The 12,400-nt window shown below is 40.6% G+C and overlaps 1 long non-coding RNA gene across 1 annotated transcript in view; it reads left to right on the forward strand.

The window, feature by feature from the left end:
• The first annotated feature begins 894 nt into the window (after positions 1–894).
• LOC114025447 overlaps positions 895–12,400 on the forward strand; it is a 52,321-nt gene continuing 40,815 nt past the window's right edge. The window contains exon 1 of the long non-coding RNA XR_003567022.1: positions 895–1,077. This is a non-coding gene — a long non-coding RNA (uncharacterized LOC114025447). The remainder of the gene's footprint in view (positions 1,078–12,400) is intronic.

Here is a 12,400-nt window from a genome sequence, read left to right on the forward strand (position 1 = left end):
TATTTTTTGAAAAATATATAGAAAAGCTAAAGATTTGTGTGACTTTACATGCTGCTACAATGCTGAAGTTATTTATGGTTTCAGTTAATGTTTTAATTAACTCTCTAGGGTTCTCCATGTAGAACAGTGTTACCATCTGCTAAAAGTGATGATTTTGTTTCATTTTTTCCAATGCTTATTTTCTCAATTTCTTTTTCTTGGTTATCATTTTCATTTTTAGCACTGTGTCAAATAATCCCAGTTATAATGTGTATCTTTGTTTTGTCCTTGAATTATTTAGACCTCGAATTTATCTCCATTACATATAATACTGAGGTCTTTGTTCAAATAGATACTAGTAACATAGTAAGGAAAGATCTATTTGTTCTTATTCCTTTTAGTGTTGTTATTGTTTTTAAACAAAAATGGCTTTTGTATTTCATCAAAAGAGTTTTCTGCATCTATTGATATAATTGTATTATTTTGAATGTTGTTATTAATTTTGTCTATTATGTTTGTAATTATCATAACATTGAACCAACTTGCATTGCTGGTATAAATTCTCCCTGTTCATGCTATAAAACATTTTATTATGTGTTGCTGTAGCCTATTTGCTAATATTTTATTTTTTAAATTGGCTTAAATATTCATAAAGTATTTTTGAGGGCTACGATGGAGTGCGTTCCTAAGTCCAGGCCAGAACTTAAGTGAAGCCTGTTCTCATGAGAATGTGCTCATTAAATGTCTGTTACTGGCTCTCCATGACCCTGAAAACTGATGTTCTTGCAGATAAAGTGAGGCACAGAGCCTGGGAAAACCGGAGGCCAAAGAGAACTAAGAAAATATCTTGTTCTCACACATATGTTATTTTTTTGCCATATAAACTCTGACCCTCAGCTCATTAAACGGATTGCTCGCTTGCATCCCGCCTGACCCATGTCTTTCTTACACTGCGTCTCCGAGCCACTTAGGGAGCGCAGGTCGCCCCCGACGATGGGCGCCCGAACAGGGGACCAGGGACCTGCGGAGACCTAGGAACAGACTCGTCCTTCGGAGAAGAGCAACCACCTGCACAGGAGCTCCGCGCTACGGCGTAAGGTAGGGGAAGGCTCGGAAGAGTCACTTCGGCGATACTTTCACTTTATGGCGAGCATTCACACAGGCACAGCAAATCTCATCAGTAATCAGGCTTAAACGGGGAGAGCTGCTGTGTTTCAGAAAGTAATTCTGACAGAGGTGGATTAAGGCAAAAGACGGGGCGAATTCAGTTTAAGGAAAGAGATGAAGAGTCTTATGCTAAGGTACTTAAACAGCTCATGAAAGACCGAGGGTTGTACTGTAGTACAAAACAGATCAAAAAATTTTTGGAGGTAGTGCATATTTGTGTTCACCGTGGTTTCCTAAGGAGGGGACTATCGATATAAAAAGATGGAAAGTAGTGGGAGAACAGATGAATGAATATTATCAACAAGTAGGGTCTGAAAATTTCCCAATTTCTGCTTTCTCCTTGTATAATATAATAAAAATTTGCATCCAACAACCCACAGACGAGAGACAAGTCAGAACATTTGCACAAGGTACACGGGTGGATGACATTAATCAGAATCAGGAGAATTACGTAGAATCACACGAAAAATTGTGCTCAGAGGACCCTCTCAAACCAACTGCACCCTCAAAGCCACCAACCTCACAGTGTCCTTCCTATTCACAACTAAACATATCAGGGCAAACTCAAACTCTGTCAGTATTAGAAAAAACATTTCAACAAGCCAGACAAAAAGGTGAGGACATGACCGAATTTATAGACAGCCCAGGAGGAGGATTTTTCCCAGTATTAGAAACTCCGAATCCTCAGAATCCAGATGATTTTGGACTATAGTTTTAGATTCAATGGGGTAGGGAGAGAATGATAGGATAGGACAGGGGTGGGGAATCTTTTTTAAAAAAAAAAACTAGTTTATTTTTAGTTTTCAGCATTCACTTCCGTAAGATTTTGAGTTTTAAATTTTCTCCCTTTCTCTCTCCTCCCTCCTCTCCAAGACGGTGTGCAATCTGCTATCAGCTCTATTTATGCATTCATGTTAAACATATTTTCACGTTAGTCATGATGTAAAGAAGAATTAGAACTAATGGGAGGAACCACGAGAAAGACAAAACAAAACAATAAAAGAAAAGAAAAGGAGAGCAAGTAGTATGCTTCCATCTGCATTCAGACTCCTAAGTTCTTTCTCTGGATGTGGATAGCATTTTCCATCATGAATCTTTTGGAGTAGTCTTAGATCTTTACATTGCTGAGAAAAGCTGAGTGTGGTTATTACTGTGTACACTTTTCTCTTGGTTCTGCTCATTTCATTCTACATCAGTTCATATAAGTCTTTCCAGGTTTTTCTGAAGTCCACCTGCTCATCATTTCTTATAGCACAATAGTATTCCATTACATTCATATACTACAACTTATTCTGCCTTTCCCCAACTGATGGACATCCCCTCAATTTCCAATACTTGGCCACCACAAAAAGAGCTGTTATAAATATTTTTGTACATATGAGTCCTTTTCCCGTTTTTATTATCTTTTTGGGGTGTAGACCTACAAGTGGTATTGCTGGGTCAAAGGGTATGCACAGTTTTATAGCCCTTTGGGCATAATTCCAAATTGTTCTCCAGAATGGTTGGATCAGTTCACAACTCCACCAACAATGCATTGGTGTTCCAGTTTTCCCACATCTTCTCCAACATTTATCATTTTCCTGTTTTGTCATGTTAGCCAATCTGATAGGTGTGATCTGGTACCTCAGAGTTGTTTTGATTTGCATTTCTCTAATCAATAGTGATTTGGAGCATTTTTTCATACGGTTATATATTTTTTCGTATGGTTATAATTTCTTCCTCTGAAAACTGCCTATTCATATCCTTTGACCATTTATCAATTGGGGAATGACTTGTCTTATAAATTCGACTCATTTCTCTATACATTTTAGAAATGAGGCCTTGATCAGAGACACTGGCTACAAAAATCGTTACCCAGCTTTCTGCTTCCCTTCTAATCTTGATTACATTGGCTTTGTTTCTACAAAAAGCTTTCAATTTAATGTAATCAAAATTACCCATTTTGCATTTCATAATGTTCTCTATCTCTTGTTTGGTCATAAATTCTTCTGTTCTCCATAGATCTGATAGATAAACTATTCCTTGCTCTCCCAGTTTGCTTATAGTATCAGCCTTTTTATCTAAATCATGTACCCATTTTGACTTTATGTTGGTATACGGTGTGAGATGTTGGTCTATGCCTAGTTTCTGGGGTAACCTTTTCATGTTGGAAGGCTGCATTAATATTTCACTGTAATCAAATAAAGCCACATTCAAGAAACTTCAATTAGATATACTTAAAAATTTACATCGTTTTGTAAAATTCTAAATACTATGTACTTAATAATTTCAAAAAATGAAAACTATTTGTTAATTTTAGTTAACTAACCTTTTAATGACTTTGTTGTGTCTGCTTTTTGTTGTAAAGCATTTGAATATTTGGTTGCAGCATGGAGGGTCACAGTTTCAGTTGATCTTCTAGATGGGTGTGAGTCATTTGTGACCTTAAGGGCATCTTGATTTGGGTTAGGTAGTAGAATGTAGATTCACAGCAATAAGTGGTTAAAAAGCAAGAAAGCATTTTTCAGGCATGTTGCCAAAAGGGTGGGTGTTCTACTGCATTTTTCCATATTTCAATTGGATCTTTCTTAGCATCAAAAATTGACTTTAAAATGTCATCTACTGAGAGCTCAATCAATTCCATCTGTAGTTCTTTAGGTGTCTTATCAGTGATATCAATTAGGTGAGGCTGAAGTGCTAATTTGAGTGTGATGTCATGATTCTCAAAGTCAGTGGACCTTTCATTGTATTCTCCAATTAATAGCTCTATAACAGCTGTGTATTCTTCAAATGATTTGTATATATCATCCTGCTTATCAATGACCTTTGCTAACTGGGGAAAATGTTTATCTGAAATTTACTTTTGAAGAAGTGTTTTGAAAAAAGATAGCTTTTTCTGAAATGCTTGGATTTTTTGCCACATATCATATATAGACTTAGTTTTACCTGGCAAAAAATATTCAAATTGTTTTGATTGGACATGATGTCACACAGAAATGCACCATTCCTATAGAAATCTTCTTTCAATAATTCACATTGGTGATCCTGTTCTTCATAAAATTTAACTATCTGTTCTTGCAGAGATAAAATTTTGGCTGACACCTGTCCCTGTGATAGCCAACGTACTTTAGAATGACACGGCATATCCACACTGAATAACTCCTCATTCAACTTTAGCATGTTATGAAACTGAAGATGCCATGTTGCATTTGCACAAATATAGTTAACCATACTTATAATTTGTTACTTAGTGTCACTTATAATAGTAGCTTTAGCACAGAGATTTTGCTGATGCAAGATACAATGAAAAGAAATGAGAGCATCTAGATCTGTTAATATTTTTTTAAATCTGTGCAATAAACCCTTCATGTTCTCCTGTCATGGAAAGTGCACCGTCTATACATACACTTACTAAATTTACCAAATTCAGTCTAAGTTGATGACATTTATCTTGAAAGTTGTTGAAGATATCTATTCCCCATCTTCTGTTCGCAAGAATGCCCAGTGAGTAGTTCTTTGTAGTACAGAAAATCTTCTGTTATGACCCAAATGAAATATAAAACCTGCACCGAGGCAGTAGTATCAGTATTGATTCATCCAAAGTGATCAAATAATATATATTTTCCTTTTGTTCTGTTAAGTTGAAGGCTAATTCGTGCTGCCAATCAGTTATGGTTCTCTTTGAAAGAGGCAGTTGTTTGTACTTTGAAACGTTATTAGGGTCTAAGCATCCTACAATTTTGACAATGCATTCTTTCACAATTTCTACATCACTGAATGGCTTCCCTTTTTTCCCCAAGTATATAAGCTACCTTATTGGTTGCTTCAGTGGCATTATTTCCAGGTCTTATTGCTGCTTGAAAGAATTGTCTTTGCTTTTGCTTTTCATCTTTTAATTTCTGCAATATAATCTTTCATGCCTCTTCCTCTAATTTAAAATATTTGTGGTCCTTATGAGTGTTATAATACTGATGAGCATTGAATTTCTTTAATGTTGATATTGCAGTATCACAAAGCAAGCAAATCATCACATCTTTAGCAGAAACAAGATAATATTGCAATTCCCAATCCTCATAAAAAAAATCTGTTTTTTTCTTTCAGTGTTCTCTTGGTCTTCTTTGACATGATGGGCTGTTAAGCAGACAGAATTAAAAAATACTATCTAGTTGTGCAACTATTCACAAATTCCATTTCAAACAGAAACAGTATACCATTGTCAAAAGCTGATAACAGACTGGTGTACTTGACCCCCATAAACTCTCGCCAACCAGCATTGTACGGTAGTGTCACCAGTTGAGTCGGGGATAATGAGCGTTGCAACCATCAGTTTAGCACTTATGGCTTACTAATGTTCTAATTGTGCTGGTCAATCTGGGAGGATTATGTTGTTGAAAATTATTTTATTCTTTGGTATTTTAAATATGTTCATTTAAAAATTAAAAAATATAAAAGATGAACAAAAATGTATTAATAAAAGTAAAAGGATTTGTTTTGTAAAATTTGAATTTAGTCAAAAGGCCATACTTAAAGACCTAGAAGGTCACAAGTTCACCAACCTTGTGATAGGAGTATGTTTATCATTGTGGAATGAATTTAATCAGTCAATAAGTATTTTTTTTTTTTAGGCAATTGGGGTTAAGTGATTTGCCCAGGGTCACACAGCTAGTATGTGTCAAGTGTTTGGTCTGAGTCCGGATTTGAACTCAGGTCCTCCTTCAGGGCCAGTACTCTATCCGCTGCACCACCTAGCTGCCCCTCAATAAGTATTTATTAAGCCTACTATGTACCAGGCACTGTGCTAAGTACTGGAGGTACAAAGAAAGGAATAAGACAGGCCCTGCCCTCAAGGAGCTTACAAAACACTGTGACTATGGAAGATGCCCATTTCCTCTCTTTCCACTCCCACTGGAGGCTGGAGACCCAGGCAGGAGAATCATGGAAATCAGGGAAGAGATCCAGGGAGCGTTATAGAAGGAGCCTGCCTCTCCTCTTTTCTTCTCTCCTTTTCCAGCTGGAAGCTGGATATCAGGCCGGAGATATGTAGGACATAATGGGAAGGTGCCCATCTTTCCTCTTCTCATTCCCAGTGGATGCGGTAGACCAGACAGGACACTAATAGTGACCAAGAGGGATATATGCAAAGAACAACCTCTCCTCATGGACCCAGAGGCTAGAGACCAGACAGATCCATAGAGATCAGAGAGGATAAATGTGGAGGACAATGGGGCCTCTGCTTCTCCTTTCTCCTATTCTCTCCTCTTCCATGCAGAGGCTGAAAACCAAGAAGGAGACTCATGGACATCTGGAAGGAGAGAATGGGTACAATGGAAGTTGCCCACCTTCCCTCTTCCTCTTTCACCCAAGTCTGGAGAACAGGCAGAAGATTTATAGAGATGAAGAAGAAGACTCACAGAAATCAGGAAGAAGACTCAGGGAGCATTATGGAAGGTGGCTGCCCCCCCAGATAAGGCAGAAAATATGCAGGACACAGTGGAAGGTGCCCATGTCTCGTCTTCAATCTAGAGAGTGGCGACCAGGCAGGAGACACGGAGATGAAGAAGTAAATGCATTGGGCATGATAGAAGGGACCTGCTTCTCCTCTTTCCTTCTCTCCTCTTCCCTTTGGAAGCTAGAGATCAGGCAAAAGACAGACGTGACCCAGTGGAACACACCCACCTCTCCTTTTTGATCCAGAGGCTGTGGAAACCAGAAAGGAGAGGCATGGGGCATGATGGAGATACCCACCTCCCCTCTTCCCACTCCCACTGGAGGCTGGAGACCAGGCAGGAGACTCATGGAAATCAGGAGGGAGATACATGGAGTGTAATGAAAGGTGCCTGCCTCTCCTCTCGCCTTCTCTCATCTTTCCACTGCAGGCTGGAGGCTGGAGATCAGGCAGAAGACAGACATGGCACAATGGAACTCATCCAGCTCTCCTTTTTGATCTAGAGGCTGGAGACCAGGTAGGAGGCTTGTGGACATCAGGAAGGAATTGCATGGAGCACCATGGGAAGGTGCACACTTCTCTTCTCATTCTTACCAGAGGTGGGAAACCAGGCAGAAGACTCATAGACTCGTGTAAATCAGGCAAGAGACCGATAGAGTGTGATAGAAGTTATCTGCCTCTCCTCTTTCCTCCTCTCATCTTCCCTTTGGAGGTTGGAGATCAGGTAGGAGGCAGGCAAAGCAAATAGAAAGTAGCCACCTCTCCTGTTCAATCCAGATCCTGGAGACTCGGTGGGAGATTTGTGGAGATGAGCATGGCAAAGCACGGAGCATGATGGAATACACCAACCTTTTCTCTTTCTACTTCTATTGGCAACTGGAGACCCAGCAGGAGACCAGGAAGGGAACTTGTAGAGACCAGGCAGAAGATAAGCAAGAATGATGAAATGTGCCTACCTCTTCTGTTCTCTCCTCTTCCCTGCTGAGGATGGAGATCAAGGAAGAGACAGATGTGACACGTTGGAAGGCACCTGACTCTCCTGTTCCCACTCCCATTGGAGGCTAGAGTCCAGGCAGGAGACTTATGGAGATCAGGCAGGAGATTCACAGGAAACAATGTAAGGTGCCTTTTTCCTCTTCTCACTCCCAGGGGATATTGGAGACCAGACGGCAGACTAATAGCAATCAGAAAGGATACATACAAGAAACAATGGAAGTGCCCACCTCTTCTCTTGGATCCAGAGGCTGGAGACCAGACGGGAGATTCAGAGGTCAAATAGGATAAGTGTGGAGCATGATGAGGCCTCTGCTTCTCCTGTCTCTTCCCCTCTTCCTTCCTGAGGCTGAAAACTATGTATGACACTCATGGAGATCAGAAATGAGAAGAATGAGCACAAGGAAAGATGCCCACCTCCCCTCTTCCCATTTCCACTAGAGGCTGGAGACCAGGCTTTATAGAGATGATTTATGGAACTGAACCAGAAAACTAATGGAAATAAAGCAAGAGACTCTTGGAACATGATAGACGGTACCTGCCTCTCCTCTTTTCCTCTCTCCTCTTTCTTTTGGCAGTTGGAGACCAGGCAGAGACTCATGGAAATCAGGCAGGAGACCCATGGAGCATGATGGAAGGTGCCTGCCTCTGCTCTTTCCTTCTTTCTTCTTCCCTCTGAAGGATGGAAATCAGGCAGGAGACAGGCAGGAGACACAATGGAAGGCACCCACCTCTCCTCTTCAATCCAGATCTTGGAGACTTAATGGGAGATTTGTGGAGCTGAGGATGGAGAAGCACAGGACATGATGGAACGCACCCATATTTTCTCTTCCTACTCCTATTGGAGACTGGAGACCTGTCAGGAGAGCAGGCAGGAAACTTGTGGAGATCAGGTAGAAGATACACAAGAATGATGAAATATCCCTATCTCTCCTGTTCCCTCAGAGGATGGGGATCAGGGAGGAGACAGATGAGCCTCATGGATATCAGGCAGGAGACCCATGGAGAGTGATGGACTGTACCTGCCTCTCAGGAAATCAGGCAGTAATTATGAAGAGCATAATGGAAAGTGCCAATCTCTCCTCTGATCCAGAGGCTAGAGGCCAATCAAGAGACTCGTTTAAATTAGGAAGGAAATGCACAGGGCATGATGGAAAGAACCCACCTTTCCTCTTCCCAGTCCCTGTAGAGACTAGAGACCAGGCAGAAGACTCATGGAGATCAAGCAGGAGACCCTTGGAGCATGTTGGAAGGTACCTACTCTTTCCTTCTCTCCTCTTCCTTTTAGAGGTTGGAGATCCAGCAGAAGACAGGCATGGCACAATAGAAGGTAGCCACCTCTCCTCTTTGATCCAGATCCTAGAGACTTGGTTGGAAACTCATGGTAATCAGGATGGAGCAGCATGGGGCATGATGGAATGTACCCACCTTTTCTCTTCCCTCTTCTCCTCTTCCCTGCAGAGGATGGAGATCAGGGCAGAGAAAGATGGAGTCCAATGGAAAGCACTTGACTCTCCTGTTCCCACTCCCATTGGAGGCTAGAGTCCAGGCAGGAGAAACATGAAGATTAGTCAGGAGCCTCATGAAAATCAGGCAGGAGACTCCTGGAGCATTCTGGAAGGCACTCCCACCTCTCCCCTCCCTTGCTCTCTTCTTCTCTCTGGAGGCTGGAGATGAGGCAGGAGACAGTCAAGACACAACAAAAGGCATTTGCTTTTCCTCCTTCCTTCTCTCCTCTTCCATCTGGTGGCTGAAGGTGAGGCAGGAGACAGGAAGGGCACTGTGAATGGCACACATCTCTCTTCCATCCACAGGCTGGAGGTCTGGCAGGAGATGCTCTGGATGCAATGGAAGGTTGCCATTTTTCCTCTTTGATCCAGAAACTGGAGGCCATGTAGGACAATCATTGAGATCAGGCAGGAGATAGACAGGGCATGGTGAAAGACATCCTTCTCTCCTCTTCTCACTTCCACTAAAGGCTAGAGACCAGGCAGAAGACTTATGGAGAGCAAGCAGGAAATACATAGGGCATGAAGTAAGGTGCCTTCTTCTCCTCTCCTTCCTCTTCTATCCAGTGATGGGAGATTAGGCAGAAGCCCTGTGGGGCACAATGGGAGGTGCTCACCTCTCCTCTTAGATCCAGAGGCTTGAGACCAGAAGGGAGATTCATAGAGATCAGGCAGAATACATGTGAAGGCATTCACTCCTCCTTACTCCTCCTTTCCTCTTCTCTTCCTTGTGGAGGCTGAAAACCAGGTAGAAAACTCATGGAGATCAAGGAGAGGAATGACTAGGAGAGCAGGGAATAATTTACCTGTCAGATCTATGGAGAAAGGAAAAATTTATGATCAAACAAGAGATAGAGAACATTATGAAATGCAAAATGGATGATTTTAATTACATTAAATTGAAAAGGTTTTGCCCAAACAAAGCCAATGCAACAATTTTTACAATCAATGTCTCTGATCAAGGACTCAATTCTGAAATATATAGAGAACTGGGTCAAATTTATAAGAATACAAGTCATTCCCCAATTGATAAATGGTCAAAGGATATGAATAGGCAGTTTTCAGAGGAAGAAATTAGAGCCATTTACAACCATATGAAAAATGCTCTAAATCACTATTGATTAGAGAAATGCAAATCAAAACAACTCTGAGGTACCAGATCACACCTATCAGATTGGCTAACATGACAAAACAGGAAAATGATAAATGTTGGAGAAGATGTGGGAAAACTGGAACATCAATGCATTGTTGGTGGAGTTGTGAACTGATCCAGCCATTCTGGAGAACAATTTGGAATTATGCCCAAGGGGCTATAAAACTATGCATACCCTTTGACCCAGCAATACCACTTCTAAGTCTGTACTCCAAAAAGATCATATAAATGAGAAAAGGACCCACATGTATAAAAATATTTATAGCAACTTTTTGTGGTAGCCAAGAATTGGAAATTGAGGGGGTGTCCATCAATTGGGGAATGGCTGAACAAGGTGTGATATATGAATGTAATGGAATACAATTGTGCTATAAGAAATGATGAGCAGGTGGACTTCAGAAAAACCTGGAAAGACTTATATGAACTTATGCCTTTATCAGAAACACTGGTTATAAAAATTCTTTCCCAGTTTTCTGCTTTCCTCCTAATCTTGGTTGCATTGGCTTTGTTTATACAAGAACTTCTTAATTTAATGTAATCAAAATTACCCATTTTGCATTTCATAATGTTCTCTATCTCTTGTTTGGTCATAAATTCTTCTGTTCTCCATAGATCTGATAGATAAACTATTCCTTGCTCTCCCAGTTTGCTTATAGTATCAGTCTTTATATCTAAATCATGTGCATATTTTGGCTTTATTTTGGTATATGGTGTAAGATTTTGGTCTATGCCTAGTTTCTGTCATACTCTTTTCCAGTCTTTGACTTTATTAAACAGAAGATTACTATAGTCATTGACTACTGTGTCTTGCATATCTAACCTATTCCACTGATCCACCACTCTATTTCTTAGCCAGTACCAAGTAGTTTTGATGATTGCTGCTTTGTAATACAATTTAAGATCTGATATGGCTAGGCCAACTTCCTTTGCATTTCTTTTCATTAATTCCCTTGATATTCTGGATCTTTTGTTATTCCAAATGAATCTTCTTATTATTTTTTCTAGCTCTATAAAAGAAGTTTTTGGTACTTTGATTGGTGTGGCACTGAATAAGTAAATTAGCTTAGGTAGAATTGTCATTTTTATTATATTAGCTCGGCCTACCCGTGAGCAACTGATGTTTTTCCAATTATTTAGATCTGACTTTATTTGTGTGAAAAATGTTTTCTAATTGTGTTCATATAGTTCCTGGGTTATATGAACTGATGCAGAGTAAAATGAGCAGAACCAGGAGAACATTGTACACAGTAACAGCCACACTGTGTAATGATTGACTTTGATAGACTTAGTCTTCTCAGCAATGCAAGGATCTAAGACATCTCCAATGTCTTATGATGGAAAATGCTATCCACATCCAGGGAAAGAACTTAGGAGTCTGAATGCAGATGGAAGCATACTATTTGCTCTCCTTTTCTTTTGTTGTTTTGTTTCGTTTCTTCCTTTCTTGTGGTTCTTCTCATTAGTTATAATTCTTCTTCACATCATGACTAATGCGAAAATATGTTTAATAGGAATGTATATGTAGAGCCTATATCAGATTGCGTGCCATCTTGGGGAGGGAGGTGGGGAGGGGGAGAAAATTTAAAACTCAAAAGCTTATGGAAGTGAATGTTGAAAACTAAAAATGAATTAATTATTAATAAAAGGAGAGGAATGGTCATGATGGAAGATGTTCACTTCTCCTCTTCCCACTCTCGCTGGAGTCTGAAGAACAGGCAAGAGATTCATGGAAATCGGGGAGGAGACCCACGGAGCACATGTTACTACCTCTCTTCTTTCTTTCTCTCCTCTTCCATTTGGCAGCTGGAGATGAGGCAGGAGACAATCAAGGCACAACAGAAGGATCGGCCTCTCCTCCTTCTCTCCTCTTCCCTTTGGGGGCTGGAGATCAGGCAGGACACAGGCAGGGCACAGTGGAAAGCCATCACTTCTCCTCTTCGATCCAGATCCTAGAGACTTGGTCAGAAGCTCATGTTAATTAGGATGGAGAAGGGGCATGGGGTATGGGGCATGATGGAATGCACCCACCTTTTCTCTTCTCACTCCCCTCAAAGACTGGAGACCCAACAGGAGACCAGGCGGGAAATAATTGGGAATAATGAAATGTACCCATCTGTTCTCTTCCCTTTTCTCCTCTTCCCTGGAGAGGATGGAGATCAGGGCAGAGAAGGATGG

This window comes from Vombatus ursinus, unplaced genomic scaffold (genome assembly GCF_900497805.2).
Source record: "Vombatus ursinus unplaced genomic scaffold, bare-nosed wombat genome assembly UNPS02004677.1, whole genome shotgun sequence".
Taxonomy (NCBI): Eukaryota; Metazoa; Chordata; class Mammalia; order Diprotodontia; family Vombatidae; genus Vombatus; species Vombatus ursinus.